The sequence below is a fragment of the Leucopleurus acutus genome, assembly GCF_964270905.1.
Source record: "Leucopleurus acutus genome assembly, chromosome: 4".
Classification (NCBI taxonomy): Eukaryota; Metazoa; Chordata; class Mammalia; order Artiodactyla; family Delphinidae; genus Leucopleurus; species Leucopleurus acutus.
Genome location: NC_139146.1, coordinates 105,802,846 through 105,819,412, shown reverse-complemented (window position 1 = coordinate 105,819,412; position 16,567 = coordinate 105,802,846).

Sequence of the window (16,567 nt, the reverse complement as noted above, 5' to 3'; positions counted from 1 at the left end):
GCTCACCGAACCTCACCAATCCTATCACTGCTGCGTTTATGCCGCTGTACACACGCTTGATCCTCTTTCGGAGACATATAAATCCATAGGTTTTAAGATTCTTACTAGTCAGGCATATTCTTAGGCGTTTAATATGGGGTGTTGAGTCCACTTCGTTGAGCAAGGAGTAGCTCTTGTCTATTACATATTTGGCTTATGGAACGGTATCTGTGCTAATTTCAATCTCTGGTTTTATGAAGCACCCCAACTCACCTTTCCACTTAAGCAAGCATAAGTTGGTTTTCTACATTTGACACCCTGTTCTGTTTTGTAATTCAGTTCCTGTGTAGCCAAGTTTACATTCCGTGTAGTAGTGATATCTTATGATTTTTCTTTTTTTGTGTGACTTATTTCACTTAGAATCATCGTACCTGAATCCACTCATTATGCTGCTACGGGCCTGATGACATAGATTTCATTGCTGAGTGATATTGCATTGTACGTAAGTACCACAACTTCTTTATCCATTTTTCGCTTTCTGTGATATTCAATTTGTACCGTAAACGATGTTCTTGTAAACAGAGCCGTCCCAAGCTTTGGGGTGGCTGTGTCTTTTTGATTTTAATTTCCCTAAGCTATAGGACCATAAGTGGAAGTGCCCTAGGCTCTGTTGCTTTGTTTTTTGGATGTTTCAGGAAACACCATACACTTCTCCAGAGTGGCTGCTGGCAATTTACATCCCGCCCATCAGCATAACAAGGCTCCCAGTTCTCCATGGCCTGTCCTGCCTTTCTGGGTTTTACACTCTTTTCAGATGGCCCTTTTGACCGGGGGGCAGTGAGACTTCATTGTAGTGCAGATTTCCTTTGCAAACTTGCTTGGTTGGCCAAAAAGGGCGTATGCGTCAGGAAAAAACGCATACGCCCTTTTTGGCCAAGTGCATCATTGTGGACGTTCTGCCTCTTTTCCTATGCTTTACATGCAATTCCAGTCTACCTCCTGAAATCGGTTTCCTGCAATTCTGCCCCGCTTTCAACTATTCTTGGCTGCCTTATCTCAATATAATTTTGGAAGATAGCTGTCATTTATAACTCTGCAGGTTTGTGAATTACAGTGCCCCTGAGCTCCTTTCTTCAACTCGCTTTCTTGTGAGCTGGCCGCAACACCGCAGGATTGCTTCAGGCCCTAGTTTGGTTCCGGCATGGCATGTTGAGCCTTTGGTTAATTCCTCTTCCTGGTGGGAAATGAGAGTTAAATTTGCCCGTCCAGACACCTCCACCTAGTCTCTCATTGGTTCTCCCTATTCCTGTTCATTTTCCACAGAAATTGCAAACTGGGCCAAACAGGAGGTTAAAGGCACCGACTCTCCAAGTGGGGAGAGTGTTAGTAAAGCGTCTGGAATGTTGCACCCGAGTACCAGGGGACGAAAACTGAGACACATTTGAACACGTTTTCCGATCACACGGTGGATCATACTCTGGGTTCCACATGCATGTTTTAGCTGAAGGAAGAATCCCTTAAACATGGAGAGTTGAGACCCATGGAATGGGTACCATGCAATATGACTTCAAAGGGTCTGCATTTGCTCACCGAACCTCACCAATCCTATCACTGCTGCGTTTGTGCCGCTGTACACACGCTTGATCCTCTTTCGGAGACATATAAATCCATAGGTTTTAAGATTCTTACTAGTCAGGTATATTCTTAGGCGTTTAATATGGGGTGTTGAGTCCACTTCGTTGAGCAAGGAGTAGCTCTTGTCTATTACATATTTGGCTTATGGAACGGTATCTGTGCTAATTTCAATCTCTGGTTTTATGCAGCACCCCAACTCACCTTTCCACTTAAGCAAGCATAAGTTGGTTTTCTACATTTGACACCCTGTTCTGTTTTGTAATTCAGTTCCTGTGTAGCCAAGTTTACATTCCGTGTAGTAGTGATATCTTATGATGTTTCTTTTTCTGTGTGACTTATTTCACTTAGAATCATCGTACCTGAATCCACTCATTATGCTGCTACGGGCCTGATGACATAGATTTCATTTCTGAGTGATATTTCATTGTACGTAAGTACCACAACTTCTTTATCCATTTTTCGCTTTCTGTGATATTCAACTTGTACCGTAAACGAGGTTCTTGTAAACAGAGCCGTCCCAAACTTTAGGGTGGCTGTGTCTTTTTGATTTTAATTTCCCTAAGCTATAGGACCATAAGTGGAAGTGCCCTAGGCTCTGTTGCTTTGTTTTTTGGATGTTTCAGGAAACACCATACACTTCTCCAGAGTGGCTGCTGGCAATTTACATCCCGCCCATCAGCATAACAAGGCTCCCAGTTCTCCATGGCCTGTCCTGCCTTTCTGGATTTTACACTTTTTTCAGATGGCCCTTTTGACTGGGGGGCAGTGAGACTTCATTGTAGTGCAGATTTCCTTTTCAAGCTTGCTTGGTTGGCCAAAAAGGGCGTATGCGTTTTTTCCTGAATATATTCAGGAAAAAACGCATACGCCCTTTTTGGCCAAGTGCATCATTGTGGACGTTCTGCCTCTTTTCCTATGCTTTACATACAATTCCAGTCTACCTCCTGAAATCGGTTCCCTGCAATTCTGCCCCGCATTCAACTCCTCTTGGCAGCCTTACTGCAATATATTTTTGGAAGATAGCTGTCATTTATAACTCTGTAGGTTTGTGAATTACAGTGCCCCTGAGCTCCTTTCTTCAACTCGCTTTCTTGTGAGCTGGCCGCAACACAGCAGGATCTCCTCAGGCCCTAATCTAGTTCCAGCATGGCACACGGAGCCTTTGGTTAATTCCTCTTCCTGGTGGGAAATGAGAGTTAAATTTGCCCGTCCAGACACCTCCACCTAGTCTCTCATTGGTTCTCCCTCTTCCTGTTTATCTTACGCAGAAATTGCAAACTGGGCCAAACAGGAGCTTAAAGGCACTGACTCTCCAAGTGGGGAGAGTGTTAGTAAAGCGTCTGGAATGTTGCACCCGAGTACCAGGGGACGAAAACTGAGACACATTTGAACACGTTTCCCGATCACACGGTGGATTATACTCTGGGTTCCACATGCATGTTTTAGCTGAAGGAAAAATCCCTTAAACCTGGAGAGTTGAGACCCATGGAATGGGTACCATGCAATATGACTTCAAAGGGTCTGCATTTGCTCACCGAACCTCACCAGTCCTATCACTGCTGCGTTTATGCCGCTGTACACACCCTTGATTCTCTTTCGGAGACATATAAATCCATAGGTTTTAAGATTCTTACTAGTCAGGTTTATTCTTAGGCGTTTAATATTGGGTGTTGAGTACACTTCGTTGAGCAAGGAGTAGCTCTTGTCTATTACATATTTGGCTTATGGAACGGTGTCTGTGCTAATTTCAATCTCTGGTTTCATGCAGCACCCCAACTCACCTTTCCCCTTAAGCAAGCATAAGTTGGTTTTCTACATTTGACACCCTGTTCTGTTTTGTAATTCAGTTCCTGTGTAGCCAAGTTTACATTCCGTGTAGTAGTGATATCTTATGATATTTCTTTTTCTGTGTGACTTATTTCTCTTAGAATCATCATACCTGAATCCACTCATTATGCTGTCACGGGCCTGATGACATAGATTTCTTTGCTGAGTGATATTGCATTGTACGTAAGTACCACAATTTCTTTATCCATTTTTCGCTTTCTGCGATATTGAACCTGTACCGTAAACGAGGTTCTTGTAAACAGAGCCGTCCCAAACATTCGGGTGGCTGTGTCTTTTTGATTTTAATTTCCCTAAGCTATAGGACCATAAGTGGAAGTGCCCTAGGCTCTGTTGCTTTGTTTTTTGGATGTTTCAGGAAACACCATACACTTCTCCATAGTGGCTGCTGGCAATTTACATCCCGCCCATCAGCATAACAAGGCTCCCAGTTCTCCATGGCCTGTCCTGCCTTTCTGGATTTTACACTTTTTTCAGATGGCCCTTTTGACCGGGGGGCAGTGAGACTTCATTGTAGTGCAGATTTCCTTTGCAAACTTGCTTGGTTGGCCAAAAAGGGCGTATGCGTTTTTTCCTGAATATATTCAGGAAAAAACGCATACGCCCTTTTTGGCCAAGTGCATCATTGTGGACGTTCTGCCTCTTTTCCTATGCTTTACATGCAATTCCAGTCTACCTCCTGAAATCGGTTTCCTGCAATTCTGCCCCGCTTTCAACTATTCTTGGCTGCCTTACTTCAATATATTTTTGGAAGATAGCTGTCATTTATAACTCTGCAGGTTTGTGAATTACAGTGCCCCTGAGCTCCTTTCTTCAACTCGCTTTCTTGTGAGCTGGCCGCAACACCGCAGGATTGCTTCAGGCCCTAGTTTGGTTCCGGCACGGCATTTTGAGCCTTTGGTTAATTCCTCTTCCTGGTGGGAAATGAGAGTTAAATTTGCCCGTCCAGACACCTCCACCTAGTCTCTCATTGGTTCTCCCTATTCCTGTTCATTTTCCACAGAAATTGCAAACTGGGCCAAACAGGAGGTTAAAAGCACCGACTCTCCAAGTGGGGAGAGTGTTAGTAAAGCATCTGGAATGTTGCACCCGAGTACCAGGGGACGAAAACTGAGACACATTTGAACACGTTTCCCGATGACACCGTGGATCATACTCTGGGTTCCACATGCATGTTTTAGCTGAAGGAAGAATCCCTTAAACATGGAGAGTTGAGACTCATGGAATGGGTACCATGCAATATGACTTCAAAGGGTCTGCATTTGCTCACCGAACCTCACCAGTCCTATCACTGCTGCGTTTATGCCGCTGTACACACGCTTGATTCTCTTTCGGAGACATATAAATCCATAGGTTTTAAGATTCTTACTAGTCAGGTATATTCTTAGGCGTTTAATATGGGGTGTTGAGTCCACTTCGTTGAGCAAGGAGTAGCTCTTGTCTATTACATATTTGGCTTATGGAACGGTATCTGTGCTAATTTGAATCTCTAGTTTTATGCAGCACCCCAACTCACCTTTCCCCTTAAGCAAGCATAAGTTGGTTTTCTACATTTGACACCCTGTTCTGTTTTGTAATGCAGTTCTTGTGTAACCAAGTTTACATTCCGTGTAGTAGTGATATCTTATGATGTTTCTTTTTCTGTGTGACTTATTTCACTTAGAATCATCGTACCTGAATCCACACATTATGCTGCTACGGGCCTGATGACATAGATTTCATTGCTGAGTGATATTGCATTGTACGTAAGTACCACAACTTCTTTATCCATTTTTCGCTTTCTGTGATATTCAACTTGTACCGTAAACGAGGTTCTTGTAAACAGAGCCGTCCCAAACTTTGGGGTGGCTGTGTCTTTTTGATTTTAATTTCCCTAAGCTATAGGACCATAAGTGGAAGTGCCCTAGGCTCTGTTGCTTTGTTTTTTGGATGTTTCAGGAAACACCATACACTTCTCCAGAGTGGCTGCTGGCAATTTACATCCCGCCCATCAGCATAACAAGGCTCCCAGTTCTCCATGGCCTGTCCTGCCTTTCTGGGTTTTACACTTTTTTCAGATGGCCCTTTTGACCGGGGGGCAGTGAGACTTTATTGTAGTGCAGATTTCCTTTGCAAGCTTGCTTGGTTGGCCAAAAAGGGCGTATGCGTTTTTTCCTGAATATATTCAGGAAAAAACGCATACGCCCTTTTTGGCCAAGTGCATCATTGTGGACGTTCTGCCTCTTTTCCTATGCTTTACATGCAATTCCAGTCTACCTCCTGAAATCTGTTTTCTGCAATTCTGCCCCGCTTTCAACTATTCTTGGCTGCCTTACTGCAATATATTTTTGGAAGATAGCTGTCATTTATAACTCTGCAGGTTTGTGAATTAAAGTGCCCCTGAGCTCCTTTCTTCAACTCGCTTTCTTGTGAGCTGGCCGCAACACCGCAGGATTGCTTCAGGCCCTAGTTTGGTTCCGGCATGGCATGTTGAGCCTTTGGTTAATTCCTCTTCCTGGTGGGAAATGAGAGTTAAATTTGCCCGTCCAGACACCTCCACCTAGTCTCTCATTGGTTCTCCCTATTCCTGTTCATTTTCCACAGAAATTGCAAACTGGGCCAAACAGGAGGTTAAAGGCACCGACTCTCCAAGTGGGGAGAGTGTTAGTAAAGCGTCTGGAATGTTGCACCCGAGTACCAGGGGACGAAAACTGAGACACATTTGAACACGTTTTCCGATCACACGGTGGATCATACTCTGGGTTCCACATGCATGTTTTAGCTGAAGGAAGAATCCCTTAAACATGGAGAGTTGAGACCCATGGAATGGGTACAATGCAATATGACATCAAAGGGTCTGCATTTGCTCACCGAACCTCACCAGTCCTATCACTGCTGCGTTTATGCCGCTGTACACATGCTTGATCCTCTTTCGGAGACATATAAATCCATAGGTTTTAAGATTCTTACTAGTCAGGTATATTCTTAGGCGTTTAATATGGGGTGTTGAGTCCACTTCGTTGAGCAAGGAGTAGCTCTTGTCTATTACATATTTGGCTTATGGAACGGTATCTGTGCTAATTTCAATCTCTGGTTTTATGAAGCACCCCAACTCACCTTTCCCCTTAAGCAAGCATAAGATGGTTTTCTACATTTGAGGCCCTGTTCTGTTTTGTAATTCAGTTCTTGTCTGGCCAAGTTTACATTCCGTGTAGTAGTGATATCTTATGATGTTTCTTTTTCTGTGTGACCTATTTCACTTAGAATCATTGTACCTGAATCCACTCATTATGCTGCTACGGGCCTGATGACATAGATTTCATTGCTGAGTGATATTGCATTGTACGTAAGTACCACAACTTCTTTATCCATTTTTCGCTTTCTGTGATATTGAACTTGTACCGTAAACGAGGTTCTTGTAAACAGAGCCGGCCCAAACTTTGGGGTGGCTGTGTCTTTTTGATTTTAATTTCCCTAAGCTATAGGACCATAAGTGGAAGTGCCCTAGGCTCTGTTGCTTTGTTTTTTGGATGTTTCAGGAAACACCATACACTTCTCCAGAGTGGCTGTTGGCAATTTACATGCCGCCCATCAGCATAACAAGGCTCCCTGTTCTCCATGGCCTGTCCTGCCTTTCTGGATTTTACACTTTTTTCAGATAGCCCTTTTGACCGGGGGGCAGTGAGACTTCATTGTAGTGCAGATTTCCTTTGCAAGCTTGCTTGGTTGGCCAAAAAGGGCGTATGCGTTTTTTCCTGAATATATTCAGGAAAAAACGCATACGCCCTTTTTGGCCAAGTGCATCATTCTGGACGTTCTGCCTCTTTTCCTATGCTTTACATACAATTCCAGTCTACCTCCTGAAATCGGTTCCCTGCAATTCTGCCCCGCATTCAACTCCTCTTGGCAGCCTTACTGCAATATATTTTTGGAAGATAGCTGTCATTTATAACTCTGTAGGTTTGTGAATTACAGTGCCCCTGAGCTCCTTTCTTCAACTCGCTTTCTTGTGAGCTGGCCGCAACACAGCAGGATCTCCTCAGGCCCTAATCTAGTTCCAGCATGGCACACGGAGCCTTTGGTTAATTCCTCTTCCTGGTGGGAAATGAGAGTTAAATTTGCCCGTCCAGACACCTCCACCTAGTCTCTCATTGGTTCTCCCTCTTCCTGTTTATCTTACGCAGAAATTGCAAACTGGGCCAAACAGGAGCTTAAAGGCACTGACTCTCCAAGTGGGGAGAGTGTTAGTGAAGCATCTGGAATGTTGCACCCGAGTACCAGGGGACGAAAACTGAGACACATTTGAACATGTTTCCCGATCACACGGTGGATTATACTCTGGGTTCCACATGCATGTTTTAGCTGAAGGAAAAATCCCTTAAACCTGGAGAGTTGAGACCCATGGAATGGATACCATGCAATATGACTTCAAAGGGTCTGCATTTGCTCACCGAACCTCACCAGTCCTATCACTGCTGCGTTTATGCCGCTGTACACACCCTTGATTCTCTTTCGGAGACATATAAATCCATAGGTTTTAAGATTCTTACTAGTCAGGTATATTCTTAGGCGTTTAATATTGGGTGTTGAGTCCACTTCGTTGAGCAAGGAGTAGCTCTTGTCTATTACATATTTGGCTTATGGAACGGTGTCTGTGCTAATTTCAATCTCTGGTTTCATGCAGCACCCCAACTCACCTTTCCCCTTAAGCAAGCATAAGTTGGTTTTCTTCATTTGACACCCTGTTTTGTTTTGTAATTCAGTTCCTGTGTAGCCAAGTTTACATTCCGTGTAGTAGTGATATCTTATGATATTTCTTTTTCTGTGTGACTTATTTCTCTTAGAATCATCATACCTGAATCCACTCATTATGCTGTCACGGGCCTGATGACATAGATTTCTTTGCTGAGTGATATTGCATTGTACGTAAGTACCACAATTTCTTTATCCATTTTTCGCTTTCTGCGATATTGAACCTGTACCGTAAACGAGGTTCTTGTAAACAGAGCCGTCCCAAACTTTGGGGAGGCTGTGTCTTTTTGATTATTATTTCCCTAAGCTATACGACCATAAGTGGAAATGCCCTAGGCTCTGTTGCTTGGTTTTTTGGATGTTTCAGGAAACACCATACACTTCTCCAGAGTGGTTGTTGGCAATTTACATCCCGCCCATCAGCATAACAAGGCTCCCAGTTCTCCATGGCCTGTCCTGCCTTTCTGGATTTTACACTTTTTTCGGATGGCCCTTTTGACCGGGGGGCAGTGAGACTTCATTGTAGTGCAGATTTCCTTTGCAAGCTTGCTTGGTTGGCCAAAAAGGGCGTATGCGTTTTTTCCTGAATATATTCAGGAAGAAACGCATACGCCCTTTTTGGCCAAGTGCATCATTGTGGACGTTCTGCCTCTTTTCCTATGCTTTACATGCAATTCCAGTCTACCTCCTGAAATCGGTTTCCTGCAATTCTGCCCCGGTTTCAACTCCTCTTGGCAGCCTTACTTTAAGATATTTTTGGAAGATGGCTGTCATTTATAACTCTGTAGGTTTGTGAATTACAGTGCCCCTGAGCTCCTTTCTTCAACTCGCTTTCTTGTGAGCTGGCCGCAACACCGCAAGATTGCTTCCGGCCCTAGTTTGGTTCCGGCACGGCATGCTGGGCCTTTGGTTAATTCCTCTTCCTGGTGGGAAATGAGAGTTAAATTTGCCCGTCCAGACACCTCCACCTAGTCTCTCATTGGTTCTCCCTATTCCTGTTCATTTTCCACAGAAATTGCAAACTGGGCCAAACAGGAGGTTAAAGGCACTGACTCTCCAAGTGGGGAGAGTGTTAGTAAAGCATCTGGAATGTTGCACCCGAGTACCAGGGGACGAAAACTGAGACACATTTGAACACGTTTTCCGATCACATGGTGGATCATACTCTGGGTTCCACATGCATGTTTTAGCTGAAGGAAGAATCCCTTAAACATGGAGAGTTGAGACCCATGGAATGGGTACCATGCAATATGACTTCAAAGGGTCTGCATTTGCTCACCGAACCTCACCAATCCTATCACTGCTGCGCTTATGCCGCTGTACACACGCTTGATTCTCTTTCGGAGACATATAAATCCATAGGTTTTAAGATTCTTACTAGTCAGGTATATTCTTAGTCGTTTAATATGGGGTGTTGAGTCCACTTCGTTGAGCAAGGAGTAGCTCTTGTCTATTACATATTTGGCTTATGGAACGGTGTCTGTGCTAATTTCAATCTCTGGTTTCATGCAGCACCCCAACTCACCTTTCCCCTTAAGCAAGCATAAGTTGGTTTTCTACATTTGACACCCTGTTCTGTTTTGTAATTCAGTTCCTGTGTAGCCAAGTTTACATTCCGTGTAGTAGTGATATCTTATGATGTTTCTTTTTCTGTGTGACTTATTTCACTTAGAATCATCGTACCTGAATCCACTCATTATGCTGCTATGGGCCTGATGACATAGATTTCATGGCTGAGTGATATTGCATTGTACGTAAGTACCACAACTTCTTTATCCATTTTTCGCTTTCTGTGATATTCAACTTGTACCGTAAACGAGGTTCTTGTAAACAGAGCCGTCCCAAACATTCGGGTGGCTGTGTCTTTTTGATTTTAATTTCCCTAAGCTATAGGACCATAAGTGGAAGTGCCCTAGGCTCTGTTGCTTTGTTTTTTGGATGTTTCAGGAAACACCATACACTTCTCCAGAGTGGCTGTTGGCAATTTACATGCCGCCCATCAGCATAACAAGGCTCCCTGTTCTCCATGGCCTGTCCTGCCTTTCTGGATTTTACACTTTTTTCAGATAGCCCTTTTGACCGGCGGGCAGTGAGACTTCATTGTAGTGCAGATTTCCTTTTCAAGCTTGCTTGGTTGGCCAAAAAGGGCGTATGCGTTTTTTCCTGAATATATTCAGGAAAAAACGCATACGCCCTTTTTGGCCAAGTGCATCATTGTGGACGTTCTGCCTCTTTTCCTATGCTTTACATACAATTCCAGTCTACCTCCTGAAATCGGTTCCCTGCAATTCTGCCCCGCATTCAACTCCTCTTGGCAGCCTTACTGCAATATATTTTTGGAAGATAGCTGTCATTTATAACTCTGTAGGTTTGTGAATTACAGTGCCCCTGAGCTCCTTTCTTCAACTCGCTTTCTTGTGAGCTGGCCGCAACACAGCAGGATCTCCTCAGGCCCTAATCTAGTTCCAGCATGGCACACGGAGCCTTTGGTTAATTCCTCTTCCTGGTGGGAAATGAGAGTTAAATTTGCCCGTCCAGACACCTCCACCTAGTCTCTCATTGGTTCTCCCTCTTCCTGTTTATCTTACGCAGAAATTGCAAACTGGGCCAAACAGGAGCTTAAAGGCACTGACTCTCCAAGTGGGGAGAGTGTTAGTAAAGCGTCTGGAATGTTGCACCCGAGTACCAGGGGACGAAAACTGAGACACATTTGAACACGTTTCCCGATCACACGGTGGATTATACTCTGGGTTCCACATGCATGTTTTAGCTGAAGGAAAAATCCCTTAAACCTGGAGAGTTGAGACCCATGGAATGGGTACCATGCAATATGACTTCAAAGGGTCTGCATTTGCTCACCGAACCTCACCAGTCCTATCACTGCTGCGTTTATGCCGCTGTACACACCCTTGATTCTCTTTCGGAGACATATAAATCCATAGGTTTTAAGATTCTTACTAGTCAGGTTTATTCTTAGGCGTTTAATATTGGGTGTTGAGTACACTTCGTTGAGCAAGGAGTAGCTCTTGTATATTACATATTTGGCTTATGGAACGGTGTCTGTGCTAATTTCAATCTCTGGTTTCATGCAGCACCCCAACTCACCTTTCCCCTTAAGCAAGCATAAGTTGGTTTTCTACATTTGACACCCTGTTCTGTTTTGTAATTCAGTTCCTGTGTAGCCAAGTTTACATTCCGTGTAGTAGTGATATCTTATGATATTTCTTTTTCTGTGTGACTTATTTCTCTTAGAATCATCATACCTGAATCCACTCATTATGCTGTCACGGGCCTGATGACATAGATTTCTTTGCTGAGTGATATTGCATTGTACGTAAGTACCACAATTTCTTTATCCATTTTTCGCTTTCTGCGATATTGAACCTGTACCGTAAACGAGGTTCTTGTAAACAGAGCCGTCCCAAACATTCGGGTGGCTGTGTCTTTTTGATTTTAATTTCCCTAAGCTATAGGACCATAAGTGGAAGTGCCCTAGGCTCTGTTGCTTTGTTTTTTGGATGTTTCAGGAAACACCATACACTTCTCCAGAGTGGCTGCTGGCAATTTACATCCCGCTCATCAGCATAACAAGGCTCCCAGTTCTCCATGGCCTGTCCTGCCTTTCTGGATTTTACACTTTTTTCAGATGGCCCTTTTGACCGGGAGGCAGTGAGACTTCATTGTAGTGCAGATTTCCTTTGCAAACTTGCTTTGTTGGCCAAAAAGGGCGTATGCGTTTTTTCCTGAATATATTCAGGAAAAAACGCATACGCCCTTTTTGGCCAAGTGCATCATTGTGGACGTTCTGCCTCTTTTCCTATGCTTTACATGCAATTCCAGTCTACCTCCTGAAATCGGTTTCCTGCAATTCTGCCCCGCTTTCAACTATTCTTGGCTGCCTTACTTCAATATATTTTTGGAAGATAGCTGTCATTTATAACTCTGCAGGTTTGTGAATTACAGTGCCCCTGAGCTCCTTTCTTCAACTCGCTTTCTTGTGAGCTGGCCGCAACACCGCAGGATTGCTTCAGGCCCTAGTTTGGTTCCGGCACGGCATTTTGAGCCTTTGGTTAATTCCTCTTCCTGGTGGGAAATGAGAGTTAAATTTGCCCGTCCAGACACCTCCACCTAGTCTCTCATTGGTTCTCCCTATTCCTGTTCATTTTCCACAGAAATTGCAAACTGGGCCAAACAGGAGGTTAAAAGCACCGACTCTCCAAGTGGGGAGAGTGTTAGTAAAGCATCTGGAATGTTGCACCCGAGTACCAGGGGACGAAAACTGAGACACATTTGAACACGTTTCCCGATGACACCGTGGATCATACTCTGGGTTCCACATGCATGTTTTAGCTGAAGGAAGAATCCCTTAAACATGGAGAGTTGAGACTCATGGAATGGGTACCATGCAATATGACTTCAAAGGGTCTGCATTTGCTCACCGAACCTCACCAGTCCTATCACTGCTGCGTTTATGCCGCTGTACACACGCTTGATTCTCTTTCGGAGACATATAAATCCATAGGTTTTAAGATTCTTACTAGTCAGGTATATTCTTAGGCGTTTAATATGGGGTGTTGAGTCCACTTCGTTGAGCAAGGAGTAGCTCTTGTCTATTACATATTTGGCTTATGGAACGGTATCTGTGCTAATTTGAATCTCTAGTTTTATGCAGCACCCCAACTCACCTTTCCCCTTAAGCAAGCATAAGTTGGTTTTCTACATTTGACACCCTGTTCTGTTTTGTAATGCAGTTCTTGTGTAACCAAGTTTACATTCCGTGTAGTAGTGATATCTTATGATGTTTCTTTTTCTGTGTGACTCATTTCACTTAGAATCATCGTACCTGAATCCACTCATTATGCTGCTACGGGCCTGATGACATAGATTTCATTGCTGAGTGATATTGCATTGTAAGTAAGTACCACAACTTCTTTATCCATTTTTTGCTTTCTGTGATATTGAACTTGTACCGTAAACGAGGTTCTTGTAAACAGAGCCGTCCCAAACTTTGGGGTGGCTGTGTCTTTTTGATTTTACTTTCCCTAAGCTATAGGACCATAAGTGGAAATACCCTAGGCTCTGTTGCTTTGTTTTTTGGATGTTTCAGGAAACACCATACACTTCTCCAGAGTGGCTGCTGGCAATTTACATCCCGCCCATCAGCATAACAAGGCTCCCAGTTCTCCATGGCCTGTCCTGCCTTTCTGGGTTTTACACTTTTTTCAGATGGCCCTTTTGACCGGGGGGCAGTGAGACTTCATTGTAGTGCAGATTTCCTTTGCAAGCTTGCTTGGTTGGCCAAAAAGGGCGTATGCGTTTTTTCCTGACAGGAAAAAACGCATATGCCCTTTTTGGCCAAGTGCATCATTGTGGACGTTCTGCCTCTTTTCCTATGCTTTACATGCAATTCCAGTCTACCTCCTGAAATCGGTTTCCTGCAATTCTGCCCCGCATTCAACTCCTCTTGGCAGCCTTACTGCAATATATTTTTGGAAGATAGCTGTCATTTATAACTCTGCAGGTTTGTGAATTACAGTGCCCCTGAGCTCCTTTCTTCAACTCGCTTTCTTGTGAGCTGGCCGCAACACCGCAGGATTGCTTCAGGCCCTAGTTTGGTTCCGGCATGGCATGTTGAGCCTTTGGTTAATTCCTCTTCCTGGTGGGAAATGAGAGTTAAATTTGCCCGTCCAGACACCTCCACCTAGTCTCTCATTGGTTCTCCCTATTCCTGTTCATTTTCCACAGAAATTGCAAACTGGGCCAAACAGGAGGTTAAAGGCACCGACTCTCCAAGTGGGGAGAGTGTTAGTAAAGCGTCTGGAATGTTGCACCCGAGTACCAGGGGACGAAAACTGAGACACATTTGAACACGTTTTCCGATCACACGGTGGATCATACTCTGGGTTCCACATGCATGTTTTAGCTGAAGGAAGAATCCCTTAAACCTGGTGAGTTGAGACCCATGGAATGGGTACCATGCAATATGACTTCAAAGGGTCTGCATTTGCTCACCGAACCTCACCAATCCTATCACTGCTGCGTTTATGCCGCTGTACACACGCTTGATCCTCTTTCGGAGACATATAAATCCATAGGTTTTAAGATTCTTACTAGTCAGGCATATTCTTAGGCGTTTAATATGGGGTGTTGAGTCCACTTCGTTGAGCAAGGAGTAGCTCTTGTCTATTACATATTTGGCTTATGGAACGGTATCTGTGCTAATTTCAATCTCTGGTTTTATGAAGCACCCCAACTCACCTTTCCACTTAAGCAAGCATAAGTTGGTTTTCTACATTTGACACCCTGTTCTGTTTTGTAATTCAGTTCCTGTGTAGCCAAGTTTACATTCCGTGTATTAGTGATATCTTATGATGTTTCTTTTTTTGTGTGACTTATTTCACTTAGAATCATCGTACCTGAATCCACTCATTATGCTGCTACGGGCCTGATGACATAGATTTCATTGCTGAGTGATATTGCATTGTACGTAAGTACCACAACTTCTTTATCCATTTTTCGCTTTCTGTGATATTCAATTTGTACCGTAAACGAGGTTCTTGTAAACAGAGCCGTCCCAAGCTTTGGGGTGGCTGTGTCTTTTTGATTTTAATTTCCCTAAGCTATAGGACCATAAGTGGAAGTGCCCTAGGCTCTGTTGCTTTGTTTTTTGGATGTTTCAGGAAACACCATACACTTCTCCAGAGTGGCTGCTGGCAATTTACATCCCGCCCATCAGCATAACAAGGCTCCCAGTTCTCCATGGCCTGTCCTGCCTTTCTGGGTTTTACACTCTTTTCAGATGGCCCTTTTGACCGGGGGGCAGTGAGACTTCATTGTAGTGCAGATTTCCTTTGCAAACTTGCTTGGTTGGCCAAAAAGGGCGTATGCGTCAGGAAAAAACGCATACGCCCTTTTTGGCCAAGTGCATCATTGTGGACGTTCTGCCTCTTTTCCTATGCTTTACATGCAATTCCAGTCTACCTCCTGAAATCGGTTTCCTGCAATTCTGCCCCGCTTTCAACTATTCTTGGCTGCCTTACTTCAATATAATTTTGGAAGATAGCTGTCATTTATAACTCTGCAGGTTTGTGAATTACAGTGCCCCTGAGCTCCTTTCTTCAACTCGCTTTCTTGTGAGCTGGCCGCAACACCGCAGGATTGCTTCAGGCCCTAGTTTGGTTCCGGCATGGCATGTTGAGCCTTTGGTTAATTCCTCTTCCTGGTGGGAAATGAGAGTTAAATTTGCCCGTCCAGACACCTCCACCTAGTCTCTCATTGGTTCTCCCTATTCCTGTTCATTTTCCACAGAAATTGCAAACTGGGCCAAACAGGAGGTTAAAGGCACCGACTCTCCAAGTGGGGAGAGTGTTAGTAAAGCGTCTGGAATGTTGCACCCGAGTACCAGGGGACGAAAACTGAGACACATTTGAACACGTTTTCCGATCACACGGTGGATCATACTCTGGGTTCCACATGCATGTTTTAGCTGAAGGAAGAATCCCTTAAACATGGAGAGTTGAGACCCATGGAATGGGTACCATGCAATATGACTTCAAAGGGTCTGCATTTGCTCACCGAACCTCACCAATCCTATCACTGCTGCGTTTATGCCGCTGTACACACGCTTGATCCTCTTTCGGAGACATATAAATCCATAGGTTTTAAGATTCTTACTAGTCAGGTATATTCTTAGGCGTTTAATATGGGGTGTTGAGTCCACTTCGTTGAGCAAGGAGTAGCTCTTGTCTATTACATATTTGGCTTATGGAACGGTATCTGTGCTAATTTCAATCTCTGGTTTTATGCAGCACCCCAACTCACCTTTCCAGTTAAGCAAGCATAAGTTGGTTTTCTACATTTGACACCCTGTTCTGTTTTGTAATTCAGTTCCTGTGTAGCCAAGTTTACATTCCGTGTAGTAGTGATATCTTATGATGTTTCTTTTTCTGTGTGACTTATTTCACTTAGAATCATCGTACCTGAATCCACTCATTATGCTGCTACGGGCCTGATGACATAGATTTCATTTCTGAGTGATATTTCATTGTACGTAAGTACCACAACTTCTTTATCCATTTTTCGCTTTCTGTGATATTCAACTTGTACCGTAAACGAGGTTCTTGTAAACAGAGCCGTCCCAAACTTTAGGGTGGCTGTGTCTTTTTGATTTTAATTTCCCTAAGCTATAGGACCATAAGTGGAAGTGCCCTAGGCTCTGTTGCTTTGTTTTTTGGATGTTTCAGGAAACACCATACACTTCTCCAGAGTGGCTGCTGGCAATTTACATCCCGCCCATCAGCATAACAAGGCTCCCAGTTCTCCATGGCCTGTCCTGCCTTTCTGGATTTTACACTTTTTTCAGATGGCCCTTTTGACC